Below are 16,572 nucleotides of genomic sequence, written 5' to 3' on the forward strand. Positions count from 1 at the left end.
CAAAAAACAACATTTCCACCCCTTGGGGTTGTGAGGACGGAGTTTGGGAAACGCTGCCATTGAAGCAAAGCAGGAAGTAAAAGCAGAAAGTGTACCCATCAATATGTCATGTGATTTGTTGATTAAACTCAACTGACATTAGAAAAAATACATTATATTCCACGAGTCACATCAGTTAACATAATTTTAATGAACATTCTACATTTCCATGGAAATGATTGCACGGGCACCATTGCGTGTGCACCCATGACTTTACCAGTCAAAGTGCCAGGGTTAGAAGTTGCAAGCCCGCTCTGTTCATTCTATTTCTATGGCAGAGGTAGCTGAACTTAGTTGTAGCAGGGACTAAAGGTTGCCCTATTGCCTGGGGAAAGTGACCTTAGCAGTTAGGCAAGTTGAGCCTGTTCTAAAGGTTTTTCACTGAAAACAAAACTAAGGAATTCCAGTAGGTGTTGCCTAAAATGGATCATTCTGGTTCATTCCCATTGTTTAAGTGAAAGATGGACAATTTATGGCACCCGGGCAGGTTGAGACTGCCCCCTGGGCAAAAACTGCTTGAACATTGTTTCCACATTTCAACAACAATCAGGGTGTAAAACTGGTTGGATTTGCAGAGTCAACTTTTAACCTGAATCCAATGACATGGTGAAATGTTGATTTCACGTTATTGGTCTCCTAGCTAAAGCCTACAGAGCCTAATCAACCACGTCTCTCAACAACCAGCACATCATTGTTTAACGTCCATTAAGGTAGCCCCCTGTACCTCTCTGATTCAGAGCAGTTGGGTTAATCAGAGTGGTTGGATTAATCAGAGCGGTTGGGTTAATCAGAGCGGTTGAGTTAAATGCTGAAGACACATTTCGGTTGAATGCATTAGTTATAAAAAATCTTTGATTCCGTTGTGCAACTGATTAGATATCCCCTTTCCCTTTAACTCTGAACGTGGTTTCTTTCTTCATTCAGGCTCCTCTCCGGTCGTCACTAGTTACCACAGCCACAACTTCATAATTATGGCTTAACCTGTTTCTACAATTGCTCTTCTTAAAATCTGATTAAAACCTGACCCTAACCACACTGCTAACCTTGAATTAAGACAGAAGCAATTTTAAGTTAACCAATTTTGCACTGACTGTGGTTACTAGTGACAACCCTCTCCTGATTGCTTGCCTCGTGAGAGACACATTTTCATGGAAACCAAGATTGTGTTTTAATAAAAGCAGTTTAGTTTTCCTCTAAAACTAGCTAGAAGGATCCATTCTATAACTAGTTAACAAAACTATTAGCGTTACCTGTAGTAGCCTAGCTAGCGAACGTTAAACATTTAGACTCACTGAATAAATATATTTGGCACAGGATAAAGATTAAAACGATCTGCTGAGGCTAAGGGAGGCCAAGTAATGTTGGCATTGTTATGTTCGTCGTAAGGAGACCAAGGTGCAGCGTGGTATGCGTACATCGTTCTTTATTAAACGAATGATACACTGAACAAACTAACAAAAACAAACCGTGAAGCTAATATGAATAGTGCAGACAGGCAACGAAATATAGAATAAGAACCCACAAATAACCTATGGAAATGGCTACCTAAATATGGTCCCCAATCAGAGACAACGATAAACAGCTGCCTCTGATTGGTAACCAATTCAGGCCACCATAGACATACATAAACCTAGACTTACAAAACCCCTAGGTATACAAAAACCCTAGACAAGACAAAACTAACATATCCACCCTAGTCACACCCTGACCTAACCAAAATAATAAAGAAAACAGATCAGGGTGTGACAGGCATATTATTTTTATTTCCACTGCTGGTGATTGTTCACAAATGTTTGTGGTGCAAATGTCATTCTCAAAGTCCCAGTTCAGTCAAACTATATTTTTGATGTGTTTTATATATACACAGCATATATATTTCCACACTACGAGTTAGGAATAATACTGAGAAAATTATGATAATGCCTTTTGAATGTAAGAGGTGTTTGAAAGGCCTGAAATTTCAGCTTATTCTTCTTGATCTGGTTGGCGGATTGCATCAAACTTTTAGGTGCATACACTGACACCTACTGTACTGGTATGTGAGGCCATTCATGGCCTACCTATATTACATTAGTCGATATGATACCTGTATAAATTCTAACGTAACCTCTTCCCACATCTCAACAGTCTAAACTAACAATCTCTACCCACATCAGTTACCTGCTTCTTGTTTATCTAATTGATTAGCTCAAACAGCGCAATTAGCCATGTGCTCACCTTCCTTTCACCAACCGTGAGGCCATTCACGGCATACTTTGAAACAATCCTAGTTTAAATTCCAACATGACTTCTACCCACATCTCAACATTCTAAACTCTAATATAACCTCGACCCACATCTCAATTTAATTAAACCAACCGCAGCCTCCCAGTGACTTGGATTACAGGCAGGTGCCACCGCAACCATCTATTTCAGCCTTTTTTGGTGGGATGGAGTTTTGGCCTGCCAGGTGATAAATTAACTAATAGACCAATAAGAAAGAGTTCCAGAATTCTTTGCCAATAACAGCTATACTGAACAAAACTATAAACTCAACATGTAAAGTGTTGGTCCCATGTTTCATGACCTGAAATAAAAGATCCCAGAAATGTTCCATATGCACAAAAAGCTTATTTCTCTAAAATTGTGCACAAATTAGTTTATATCTCTGTTAGTGAGCATTTATCCCTTGCAAATATAATCCATCCACCTAACAGGTGTGGCATATCAAGAGGCTGATTTAACAGAATGCACATTACACAGGTGCACCTTGTGCTGGGGGACAATAAAAGGCCACTCTAAAATGTGTGGTTTTGTCACACAACACAATGTCACAGATGTCTCAAGTTGAGGGAGCATGCAATTGGCATGCTGACTGCAGGAATTTCCACAATAGCTATTGCCAAATTGAATGTTCTGAAACAAAGCTGAACATTTTTCAACTTCTTTCATGGCCTGCATGTTCACCAGACATGTCACCACCCTTTGAGATGCTCTGGATCGATGTGTCAGCATGTTCCAGTTCCCGCCAATATCCAGGAACTTCACACAGCCATTGAAAAAGAGTGGGACAACATTCCACATTCAACAGCCTGATCAACTCTATGCAAAGGAGATGTGTCGCAATGCATGAGGCAAATGGTGGTCACACCAGATACTGACTGGTTTTCTGATCAAATGTATTTAAATTCACTGATTTCCTTACATGAACAGCAACTCAGTAACATCTTTGAAATTGTTGCATGTTACATTTATATATTTCTGTTCAGTTTACATTGAAACCTGCCTGTCTTTTTTAGTCCACTGCTTAACATTGTGTGTGTATAGAGTGAAATTCATATTTAAAGACATTGTAACCGTTCTTTGCATAATGTTCAGCCCTGCTATAGTAGTTCACTAAACTACAGAGTATGTTGTCCATTGAAGTTGTTGTCTCTGGCTTTAAAAAAAATATATTTTCAGAATGAATAATAACATTTGTGGTCGTTTGAAATGGTCTGATCCACCTTAGGCCAGGAGTGTTTCCAATTCACATGACCCGACAAGAAAACCCCCAGCCCTATAATCATAGCACAGGTAATAATATTTTGTCATAGCCTACGAATAGGACCCAGAGTTTTACCTGACCAGGTCATGAGGCCATGCTCCTTATAGGACACATCACTGCACCCATATACTCTTCTGTAAACTGGTCATCTATGTATACCCACAGCAAGACCCACTGGTTGATGCTTATTTATAAAACCCTCATAGGCCTGACACCCCCTATCTGAGATACCTACTGCAGCCCTCATCCTCCACATACAACACCAGTTCTGCCAGTCACATTCTGTTAAAGGTCCCTGAAGCACACACATCCCTGGGTCGCTCACCTTTTCAGTTCACTGCAGTTAGCGACTGGAACAAGCTGCAACAAACACTCAAACTGGACAGTTTTATCTCAATCTCTTCATTCAAAGACTCAATCATGGACACTCTTACTGACAGTTGTGGCTGCTTTGCGTGATGTATTGTTGTCTCTACCTTCTTGCCCTTTGTGCTGTTGTCTGTGACCAGTAATGTTTGTACCATGTTTTGTGCTGCTACCATGTTGTGTTGCTACCATGTTGTTGTCATGTTGTGTTGCTTCCTTGCTATGCTGTCTTAGGTCTCTCTTTATGTAGGGTTGTGTTGTCTCTCTTGTCTTGATGTGTGTTTTGTCCTATATTTATATTTTATATATATTTTTATTTTTAATCCCAGCCCCATCCCGTAGGATGTAAATAAGAGTTATTGTTCTTAACCGACTTGCCTAGTTAAATAAATAAAAAATTAAACATGAGATCAGGAAAAACTCAAGCCCTCAGAAAATAAAATATACATTTTGCCACACCACTTCTGAACCTGTGGTGTCACCTCTGCATAGTACAAGTGGGGGTGGGCCTTTCCTCTTTTGAGACAGAGTCCACCGGTATATATAAAACCCTCTTAGGGTCGACCATGCGGGGAACGTGGGCGCCTCCCGTCGAGGCGGGAAGGGAAAGGAGGGGCGCACCAGGGAGAGAGAGCCGAGGTCCCTTCTCAACACTCCCACCGAGCCGTCCTGGTCTGCACTTAGGGGGACGAAGGCCCAGTCGCGGAAATCCAGGGGTTCCGATTGATGGCAAAGCATTCGAAGTATCGATGATCAATGTGTCCTGCAATTCACGAGTTCTCGCAGCTAGCTGCGTTCTTCATCGACGCACAAGCCAAGTGATCCACTGTTAAGAGTTTTACTCTTTTGTTTTTTTGTTTTACGCAGAGTCTAGTGGCTAGGCGGAGTTGGGGAGGTTGCCCTCCTTTCCCCCGCCCGCCCTTCGCCAGAGGCCACAGTTCACAGAGCAAAAAGGTTTGAGGTTGTTCTCTATTGTTAATGTATTGTTCCTCAAGCAAGGGGGAGGCCGATGACATGCGGATTCCCATCAGACCAACACCTTGAATGCATCTCACTTGAAGTTTCCAGTCGTCTAAAAAACACTGTTTTGCTCAAACATGCTTTACTGTATTTATACTTGGGATATCACTTTTCAACAGGAAAGTTCAACAGTTTCTTGAGGACGGTAGGCGTTCAAGGAAGTAGCTTCATACTGGAAACTTATTTTCAGACCATTAAATTTGAGGTAAGGAGAATGATTCATCCTCTTCCACCATGTCTTCTTCCCCGTAGAGAACTGTCAGGCATTCAAGGAAATATCATCAAACTGGCAATTCCTTATTTTCAGACCATAACATTCAAGTTAGTGAGACTGATTCATCCTCTCCCTCCACACCCCACACCCCACCCCTCCTTCCCCCAAGCCATCCCATCCTTCCTTCTTTGTGATAGTCTTTTTATCATCCTGACCAACAAGGAAGATCTCTTTTATTTTGGCTCTGTCTCTAAGGATCACAACAACCTCACATCCACAATGTGTGACTAAGGTTTCTGGCAGAGCAGTCAGAGGTATTGTTTTTTAAATTATTATGATGACAACATGGAATTTCCTGATTACCAGAGAGGAAAGGTGTGTATTTCTTGTATAATGCAGTATGTCCAGTACAATAGGGATATTCTGAGGTGAGATCAGGCTGTTAGGACAGCTCTATGAGGTGAAAAGGAGACTGGAGTACCACTTTAAATGCACCATTTTCTAGCAGACACATTGACAGGTGACAGCAGAGTTCAGTGGGATTGAGGCACATGCTAATTAATATGGACACAATATTTTTAAACAGTGCCAGTGGGAACACACTAATGTCAGAAAGCTAGTAAGGATGCAAAGACTATACAGAGTTACACATAATGTGTGAATGTGGTCAGGCACTGAACAATAAGACAACATGAAAGAAGGACATTTCTGCAGACTGAACAATAAGACAACATGAAAGAAGGACATTTCTGCAGACTGAACAATAAGACAACATGAAAGAAGGACATTTCTGCAGACTGAACAATAAGACAACATGAAAGAAGGACATTTCTGCAGACGGAACAATAAGACAACATGAAAGAAGGACATTTCTGCAGACTGAACAATAAAACTGTCACGCCCTGACCTTAGTTATCTTTGTTTTCTTTATTATTTTGGTTAGGTCAGGGTGTGACAAGGGTGGTTTGTTTAGTTTTTGTTTTTTGTATGTCTAGGGGTGTAGTCTAGGTGTTTATATGTCTATGGTTGCCTAGATTGGTTCGCAATCAGAGGCAGCTGTTTATCGTTGTCTCTGATTGGGGACCATATTTAGGTAGCCATATTCCTTGGGTATTTTGTGAGTTCTTGGTCTATGTTTAGTTGTCTGTCTGCACATTAGCGTCACGGTTCATTTTGATAGTTTGTTCAGTGTTCTTTCTTTAATAAAAGAAGTATGTACGCTTCCCACGCTGCGCCTTGGTCTCCTCCATACAACGAACGTGACAACATGAAAGAAGGACATTTCTGCAGACTGAACAATACGGCAATATTATTTTGGTTGAAATTGTTGTGTTTATTTTTTTTCAGTGTACATTGAAAACGGTCTTTTTTTCAAGTTCACTGCTTAACATTGTGTGTGTAGAGTGGATTAATATTTATAGTAATTGTAACCATTCTTTGCATAATGCTGGAGGGTGGGCCTTTCCTATTTTGTTCTCTATTGTTCCTCAAGCAAGGGAGGCCGATGACATTCAGATTCCCAACAGACCAACTCCTTGACTGCATCTCACTTGAAGTTTCCAGTTTTCTAAAACTGTTTTGCTCAACCATACTTTACTGTATTTATACTTGATATCACTTTTCAACAGGAAAAGTTCAACAGTTTCTTGAGGACGGTAGGCGTTCAAGGAAGTAGCTTCACACTGGAAACTTATTTTCAGACCATTAAATTCGAGGTAAGGAGAATGATTCATCTTCCACCACACCCCATGCCTTCTTCCCCATAGAGATCTGACAGGCATTCAAGGAAGCAGGAAATTCCTTTTCTTTCAGACCGTATAATTTGAGTCATGGAGTGTGATTCATCCTCCACGCCCCCCCCCCCCTTCCTTCCCCCATGCCATCAAATAAAATGTTATTTGTCACATGCGCCGAATACAACAGGTGTAGTACAGTGAAATGCTTACTTACGAGCCCCTAACTGACAGTGCAGTTTCAAAAAAATACAGAAGAATAAGAGATAAAAGTAACAAGTAATTAAAGAGGAGCAGTAAAAAATAACAATGTATATACAGGGGGGTACCGGTACAGAATCAATGTGTGGGGGCACCGGTTAGTTGATCTAGTATGTACAGTGCATGCAGGTAGAGTTAATTAAAGTGACTATGCATAGATGACAACATAGTGACAGTTGGGGGGAGGGGTGAATAGTGGGTAGCCATTTGACTAGATGTTCAGGAGTCTTATGGCTTGGGGGTAGAAGCTGTTTAGAAGCCTCTTGGACCTAGACTTGGCGCTCCGATACAGCTTGCCGTGTGGTAGAGGACAGTCTATGACTAGGGTGGCTGGAGTCTTTGACAATTTTCATGGCCTTCCTCTGACACCGCCTGGTATAGAGGTCCTGGATGGCAGGAAGCGTGGCCCCAGTGATGTACTGGGCCGTTCGCACCACCATCTGTAGTGCATTGCGATCGGAGGCCGAGGAGTTACCATATCAGGCAGTGATGCAACCAGTCAGGATGCTCTCGATGGTGCAGCTGTAGAACCTTTTGCGGATCTGAGGACCCATGCCAAATCTTTTTAGTCTCCTGAGGGAGAATAGGTTTGGTCATGATTGTCTTGGTGTGCTTGGACCATGTTAGTTTGTTGGTGATGTGGACACCAAGGAACTTGAAGCTCTCAACGTGCTCCACTGCAGCCCCGTCGATGAGAATGGGGGCGTGCTCGGTCCTCTTTTTCCAGTAGTCCACAATAATCTCCTTCGTCTTGATCACATTGAGGGAGAGGTTGTTGTCCTGGAACTACACGGCCAGGTCTCTGACCTTCTCCCTATAGGCTGTCTCGTTGTTGTTGGTGATTTTTGTTGTTTATTTTTATTTTATGATGACAAAATGGAATTCCATGATGATCAGAGAGGAAAGGTGTGTATTTCTTGTATAATGCAGTATGTCCAGTACAATAGGGATATTCTGAGGTGAGATCAGGCTGTTAGGACAGCTCTATTTTTTTTTCAAAACATTAACGTAGAATATTTTTGATGTCATGGAATTTCAAGTGCCTCAGTCAGTCACATTGTATGGCCTCAAGTAAACAATTCTGTCAGTAATAGTTGCTTTTTGGGCTTGATTTTTCCTCCAGTTTGTCCTCCAGTGATTTTGGAACTTTTCCTGTTGAAAAGCGATACCCTAAGTATAAATACAATAATGTACACACGCTAAAGGTTAACACTTTTTTTTGGAGCAAAATAGTGTTTTATAGACACATCTGCAAACTTCAAGTAGGACAGCACTCAAGCAGTTGGTTTGTTGGGAAGTCGTGATTTCATCGGCCTCCCCCTTGCTTGAGTTACAATAGAGGGATCATAGAGAACAAAAGAGGAAAGCCCCCCCACTTGTGACTTACTGTACCTGAACCACCTATTGAGATGTGCCCTTTGTTGAGTTAAACCGGTCGTTAAATGAGATGAAAAGGAGATTGAAGTGCCACTTTAATTGCACTTTTTTCTAGCAGACACTTATTTTATTGGTCACATACACATGGTTAGCAGATGTTAATGTGAGTGTAGTGAAATGCTTGTGCTTCTACTTCCGACCATGCAGTAATATCTAACAAGTAATCTAACAATTTCACAACAACTACCTTTGTTGGGAAAATGATGATTAAATGACTGAACAAATCATTTTAAATGGAACTGTAACTAAGTAAAACTTATACTCTGTTTTATTATATCTGATTAACAATAAGAGTTCATAAGAAGGGATTGTGAGACACGGACAAGGAGTAATTAAAGTTAATGACACCATTCCAACTAGGAAGAAATTAATGGGTTGGGGACTGTGTAAACAAATAAGGTCGTTAACCTAACGTTTAACCTACAGAAACTTAGCTCTGGGGTTTTTAGATAAGGCAGTGAGTGCATTCCTAGGTTTTCTGTTAATTAAAACTGTCAGCTGAGTGGTGATCGATAATGTTGAGGGGTCAAAAGTTACCTGGGAGTGTGTTGGTAAGTTAGAATGAACTTACTTCTGTTACCTATTATTGAAAGACTGGTCTGCGTCTATTTTATGCAAACAAGAATCTTAGAAATTCTCATAAAATAGATTAAGGGTTTTCAATTGATGAAAGCACATTGGCATAATTAAATTACACTAACACCTTATACACAAAAGTGTAAAGGAATGAATAAGAATATGCACATATAAACATATGGATGTGCGATGGCCTTGCGGCATAGGCAAGATGCAGTAGATGGTATAGAGTCCAGTATATACATATGAGATGAGTAATGTAGGGTATGTAAACATTATATAAAGTGGTATTGTTTAAAGTGACTATTGATACATTTATTACATCCAATTTTTAATTATTAAAGTGGCTAGAGATTTGAGTCAGTATGTTGGCAGCAGCTACTCAATGTTAGTGGTGGCTGTTTAACAGTCTGATGGCCTTGAGATAGAAGCTGTTTTTCAGTCTCTCGGTCCCAGCTTTGATGCACCTGTACTGACCTCGCCTTCTGGATGATAGCGTTTGAACAGGCAGTGGCTCAGGTGGTTGTTGTCCTTGATTATCTTTTTGGCCTTCATGTGACATCGGGTGTGGTAGGTGTCATGGAGGGCAGGTAGTTTGCCCCCGGTGATGTGTTGTGCAGACTGCACCACCATCTGGAGAGCCTTGCGGTTGAGGGCGGTGCAGTTGCTGTACCAGGCTGTGATACAGCCCGACAGGATGCTCTCGATTGTGTTTTTGTCAGGGTTTTGGGTGACAAGCCAAATTTCTTCAGCCTCCTGAGGTTGAAGAGGCGCTGTTGCGCCTTCTTCACCACACTGTGTGGGTAGACCATTTCAGTTTGTCTGTGATGTGTACACCCAGGAACTTAAAACATTCCACTTTCTCTACTGCTGTCCCTTCGATGTGGATAGGGGGGTGCTCCCTCTGCTGTTTCCTGAAGTCCACGATCATCTCCTTTGTTTTGTAGACGTTGAGTGAGAGGTTGTTTTCCTGACACCACACTCTGAGTGCCCTCACCTCCTCCCTGTAGGCTGTCTCGTTGTTGTTGGTGATCAAGCCCACTATTGGTGTGCTGTCTGCAGACTTTGATGATTGAGTTGGAGGTGTGCATGGCCACGCAGTTGTGGGTGAACAGGGAGTACAGGAGACGGCTGAGCACACATCCTTTTGGGCCCCAGTGTTGAGGGTCAGCGAAGTGGAGATGTTGTTTCCTACCTTCACCATCTGGGGGCAGCCCGTCAAAGTCCAGGACCCAGTTGCACAGGGCAGGGTTGTTCTGCTATCAGATGAAGCACAGTGATCTGTTGTGTAAATTAACAAAATACCTGGCATTGTATTCCCATTTGAACTTTTCTGTGCTTTATCACTGCGTTTTCAACCATTTAAGATATTTGAGTGACAACTAAACCAAAAATGAGACATTGTTTTTCCATTGGAATTTGCTTGTGCTTTTAGATGTTTGAAAGCATAGTGATAACACATTGGAAATTCAACTTTTGGCTGACTTTTTGATTGGGTGAATAAAGGTTGACATGTCATTGATCAACGTCCCTACCAAATATTACTCAAATTTCCATGATGAAATGACATGGTGTGTCTAATGGGAAAGGCCCATTTCGGCAGTGCAAGTGGTGAGATTGCAGGCCGAGGTTTCACTAATCCCCACTGCTACACATATTCACTATTTTGCATTGACATTTTGCCAAGGTTCAGGGCCAAATTAGTAAGCGATTGTGAAAGGTGCTTTAGCATGTGAAATAAAAAAGGTTGCTTGTTTTTGCTCTTCAGTGAAAATGTCTGGCCGTCAACCTCCCTCCAACCTTCATCCTCCCTCCATTTTTCTGCAGGCTCTCACTCTCTCTCACTGTGGAATTACAGACGAGGGCTGTGTTTCTCTAGCCATGGCTTTGAGTTCAAACTCAACACACCTTAAAGACCTGGATCTGAGCTTCAACTATCCAGAGGAATCAGGGGTAGAGTAGCTATCTGCTGTACTGGAGGATCCACACTGTAAACTAGAGGGACTTAGCTGAGTTATGCATAATCTGCATTCATATTTTAGGGAATATACAGTTTGCGCAAAAATAATATTGGAGTAATCACTAAACATGTTGAGCACAAATAAGTGACGTCAGGAAGCAGGTGCAGTTAGTGAGTTTAATAATAATGATTCAAGAGAAGTGTCTGACATAGAAACATAAGCAATAGTACATGGTGACTGATAACAAAAGAGTGCCATTTTAAAGGGTAGGTAATCAAGGGAGTAATCAAGTCCAGGTGTGACTGACAAGACACTGGTGTGTGTACTGATGGTTTCCAGGTGTGCGTAAAGATGGGTTGCCAGGACCGGTGGTTAGTAGACCCCCAATGCACGGCTCCAGCCGCAGGACGATACTGGCCAGGAGGACTGCCCCGAGAGTCCATGAGTGATCTGACGGCATAAGCGGGGCTCCCCTCGATGTACAAGGGAGGCGGAGGGGTGTTGTGGGGGATGGCATCAGCCAGGGGACCGGGAACCACTTTCCTGAGGAGGGAAATGTGAAAAGATGGTGAGATTTGGTAGTTAGGGGGGAGTTGTAATCTGTAAGTTACCTCGTTGACCCTCCGGAGGACCTTGAACAGCCCCAGGCGAGTGGGAGGTTCCTGGTGGAGAGCCAGGCGTGATCACCAGGATGGAATAAGGGAGCCTCACTGCGGTAGTGATCCGTCTGCTCTTTCTGATGGCAGATAGCACGCTGGAGCCTTACTGCGGTAGCGATCCGTCTGCTCTTTCTGATGGCAGATAGCGCCTGGAGCCTCACTGCGGTAGCGATCCGTCTGCTCTTTCTGATGGCAGATAGAGCGCTGGAGTCTCACGTGGGCATCGTTCCATACCTCTTCTGCGCAGATAAACCACTCTTCCACCGCAAGAGCTTCGATCTGGCTCAAGAGTCCATGGAGCCAGGGCTGGCTGATAACCCAGAACACACTGGAAGGGAGTCAGCCCAGTGGAGGAGTGTCGCAATTAATTCTGGGTGTATTCAGCCCAAGGAAGGAATCGGGCCCACTCCCCCTGCCGGTCCTGGCAGTGGCTCCTCAGAAAACTCCCCAGATCCTGGTTCATCCTCTCCACCTTCCCGTTAGACTGAGGCCGGAAGTGAGGCTGACCGTGACCCACAGCTTCTCCATGAAAGCCTTCCATACATGTGATGTGAATTGGAGGCAACAATCGGAGACGATAACTTCCACAAAGTCCTAATGCCGGAAGACCTGCTGGAACAGTGCTTCAGTGACCTGGAGAGTGGTATGGAGACCAGAGAGAGGGATGAAATGGCATGATTTAGAGAATCTGTCCACTATGACCAACATGGTTGTAAAACCACCGGAAGAAGGGAGATCAGTGACAAAATCAATGGACAGATGAGACCAGGGACACTGAGACATGGGAAGGGGAAGGAGTTTCCCTACTGGAGTGTTCGGGGGGATTTGGATTGGGCACATACAGAACAGAAGTTGACATAACGAGTGACATCCTGCGCCAGTACTTTCCAGAGATGGACTGAATGGTACTTGGATGTCCAGCAACAACAGCTGTGTGCGCCCAGGTCAATAGCCGATTCCTTATCCCCGTGGGAACGTAGGTGCACTCAGGAGGACAGGTGGCAGGTGCGAGTTCCCTCTCCAGGGCCTGGCGAATGTCCACATCTACGTCCCAGAGCACGGGGGCTACGACTCGAGGGGGCGAGATTATGGGTGCACTCAAAACAGGAACCTCCCCCGAATCATAGAGACAGGACAGGGCATCGGCTTTGATGTTTTTTTTTAACCTGGGCGATATGTCAGCGTGAAATCGAATCTGGTGAAGAAAGGGGCCCATCTGACTTGGCGCGGGTTAAGTCACCTCGCTGTCTGTATGTACTCCGGGTTCCAATGGTCGGTGAGAATGAGAAATTGGTCCTGGGTGCCCTCCAGCCAGTGTCTCCACTCCTCTAATGCCAGCTCCCGATCGGCAACATTATAGTTCCTCTCTGCAGAAGACAGCTTTTTTTAGTAATATGCAAATGGATACAATTTTGGTGGATTACGTTGACGTTGGGACAGGACAGCCCCAACACCTACTTCTGAAGCGTCCACCTCGACCATGAAGGGCAGCGTAGGATCTGGATGTTTAAGCAACAGGGCGAAGGTGAAACGACCCTTCAGTATGCTGAAGGCTTCGTCAGCTGTAGAATTCCATCCCAACTTCCGGGGACCACCCTTGAGGAGAGAAGTGAGAAAGGCGATCCAGCTAAAGTTCTTTAATTAATCGTCGGTAGAAGTTGACAAATCTCCAAAAATGTTGTAACCCCTTTATGGTGGTTGGGGCTGTCCATGACCTGACAGCATCCACCTTCCTCTCATCCATCATGACTCCTTGCTGGCCGATCTGGTAACCCAAAAAGGAGACCTCCTCTTGATGGAATTGGCACTTCTCTACCTTGACGTACAGGTGGTTGGCCAGGAAGCGTTCCAGGACTACTCGGACTTGAGCGATGTGCTCCTCCAAGGTAGCTGAGTAGACCAGGATGTCGTCGTTTTAGACGAAGCATGTCCCGGAACACCTCGTTGACGAATGCCTGAAACACTGATGGAGTATTGGCTAATCCAAAATGGCATCACCAAGCACTTGTAGTGACCAGACATTGTGCTCAAGGCCATCTTCCATTCATCCCCCCGCGGATCAAATTGTAGGCACTCTGCAGGTCCAACTTGGTGAAAAACCAGGCCCCGCAGAATTGTTCAATCGTGGCCGGCGCAATCCTCCGTCCTTCTTGGCCACGAAGAGAAGCAGGGGAGGTGGATGTGTGAATGAAACCCTGCTGGAGAGCCTCCTGGATGTACTCCTCCATCGCCTTGGTTTCAGCCACCGACAGAGGGTAGATGCGGCTGCACAGAGCCTGCAAAACAGGTCGATGGCACAGTTCCATGGGCGATGAGGAGGGAGACAGGTGGTGCGGGTCTTGGAAAAAACTCAGGGATGTTGGGCTGAAGGGCAACCACAGGACTCTCAACCGATGTGGAACCACAGGGAAAGGGTAAAGTGTAAAAGGGAAAACTGTACTCTGCCGTGGTCTGGCCATCCTGCCGTAGTTGGAGCAGGCGCTCACCCCCCTCTCTGCCCTCTGGTGGACGGTGGAAGACTCCCCTGAACAGAGCCATGAACCGCTTAGAGGAACCCAGCTCTTCCTCTCCTCTGTCCCAGACAGCCGTGGCCCACTCCAACACCCGTCCAGTCAGCAGAGAAATGACCATGTCAACCTTGGACCTCTCGGTGGTGGGGGCTCCCATCTGATGAGCGAAATAGAGGGAGCACTGAGCTAGGAAGCCATGGCATTTCAACCCAGCTCTGTGCGTAATGATGGTTGCCAGGTGTACGGTTAGTACTCTCTCCATACGTATGGTATTTAAAAACACGTTCATGTATATAGAGCAGTGATCATAATTCAGTTGTTTGACTGTTGCATTCTAAACACATTTCACAAAATGTGATTAAGTGAATTGTTTCAATAAAAGTGCCCTGGCTCCGAAATTCCAGTAATACCAATGTTAACCACACATTTGCCAGATAAACTGTGTGTAAAATATATGCTCACAGTTCTGGTTTTCAACTTTCAGTATTGACCGTCTTGGATCAAGCAGGGAAAAATGGAGGCTCTTGAAATGTAAGCTATATTTGTATTGTTTTATCTGTGGTGGTTTTAAATCTGTGAATCAAGGCTCTACCAGCCAGCAAACTTTCTCTGCCTCTAACTCCAGTCCTTCCTACCCCCTCTTTCATTTACAGATGCATGCCAGCTTACACTAGATTCAAACACAGCAAACAAAATGCTGCGAATAAGTGAAGATAGAAGAAACGTTGCAAAAACAAGGGAGGTGCAGCGATATGCCGATCACCCTGACAGATTCAGCCTGGCAAATGTACAAGTGCTGTGTAGAGAGAGTCTTTCTGATCGCTGTTACTGGGAACTTGAATTTGGTAGTAAAAAGACTAAGATTGGAGTAACGTATAGAGGGATACCAGCCTAAGTTGGTTAGGCTGGAATGAAATGTCATGGTGTTGGTACTGCACAGATGATGGAGGTTTCTCAGCAAGACATAATAGAGAAAGGACTCCAGTTTGTGCCCTTCCCACAGATTCTAACCGGGTGGGAATATATTTGGACTGGCCTGCTGGCACTCTGACTCTGTATAGTGTCACCTCTGACATGGTGACTCTCCTGCAGACATTTCACACCACTTTCACTGAGCCCATCTACCCTGCATTTTCTGTAGTTGACACACTTTGCCTCTGTCCCATAGAATCTACCAATGAGACACATGAATATGCCCAATAAGGAGCCAGTTAGGGTATTTTCACATATAATTTGGTACCCTGATCTGGATCCCTATTGGGCAATCATAAGAGCTGGAAATAACTTTTTCAGGATGGACTTCACAGGAAGCACTTTATATATGTTATCATGCTTGGTCAAGAAGAAACATTTCATGTCCAGTATATGGGGAAAAATGGGTATTGTTTCGTATTTTATACTTTGTCAGTGTAGATTTGATATATGAACATTTATATTTATAGATGTTATACTCTGTCAATGTTAATGTAAATATATATTCATATGGACAGTTATTAGATTGGAAGTGGATGTATTTGATCCACAACAATAGTTTAAATCATTATGTGACGGTAGAAAGCAAAGCTCTTTTGATATGCTGAAGGAAATAGTAGGCTAGATTGTTTATATTATCTGATTTTCAATTAAGACATTCTTTTTTAACCTACATTTATGAAGCATTAAGAGCTTGCAATCATACTTAATAGATTCACATCTGTAACAGTTAGCTGCAAAATGAACATAAGCAACGACAGGTTCAGGAGCCAAGCACAAACCAAGTGCAACATTGCATCATTATAGTGGTCCTGTATGACTCAGTTCGTAAAGGCATGCAATGCCAGGGATATGGGTTTGATTCCCGGGCCACCCATATGTAAAATGAATGCACGCATGACTGCAAGTTGCTTTGGATAAAAGCATCTGCAAAATGACATGTATTACAGTAATAGTGAGACATCAAAACTATGAAAAAACACATATGGAATCATGTAGTAACCAAAAAAAGTGTTAAACAAATCAAAATATGTTACATTTGTGATTCTTCAAAGTAGCCACCCTTTGCATGGAAAATAAAAAAAATGATGTATATTTGTATTCGTATTTGTATGTATGGATCCACTCTTCCTGGAGTCCAGCAACTTAAAGGCAGTTATATACAATTGAGAAAAAATAAGAAACCTGCACACTACCCTTGCTTGTATCACATTGTGACGGAAAGGAAATATAACCATTTTTCAGTGCGGCCTTACAGACCTCGTTTAGTGCGGCCCTACAGACCTTGTTTAGTGCGG

The 16,572-nt window shown here is 43.4% G+C and overlaps 1 pseudogene; it reads right to left on the minus strand.

Moving 5' to 3' along the window:
- Positions 1 to 4,621: 4,621 nt before the first annotated feature.
- LOC139396890 (5.8S ribosomal RNA) lies at positions 4,622 to 4,769 on the minus strand (annotated as a pseudogene).
- Positions 4,770 to 16,572: the final 11,803 nt, after the last annotated feature.

The sequence above is a fragment of the Oncorhynchus clarkii genome, unplaced genomic scaffold (assembly GCF_045791955.1).
Source record: "Oncorhynchus clarkii lewisi isolate Uvic-CL-2024 unplaced genomic scaffold, UVic_Ocla_1.0 unplaced_contig_631_pilon_pilon, whole genome shotgun sequence".
Lineage (NCBI taxonomy): Eukaryota > Metazoa > Chordata > Actinopteri > Salmoniformes > Salmonidae > Oncorhynchus > Oncorhynchus clarkii.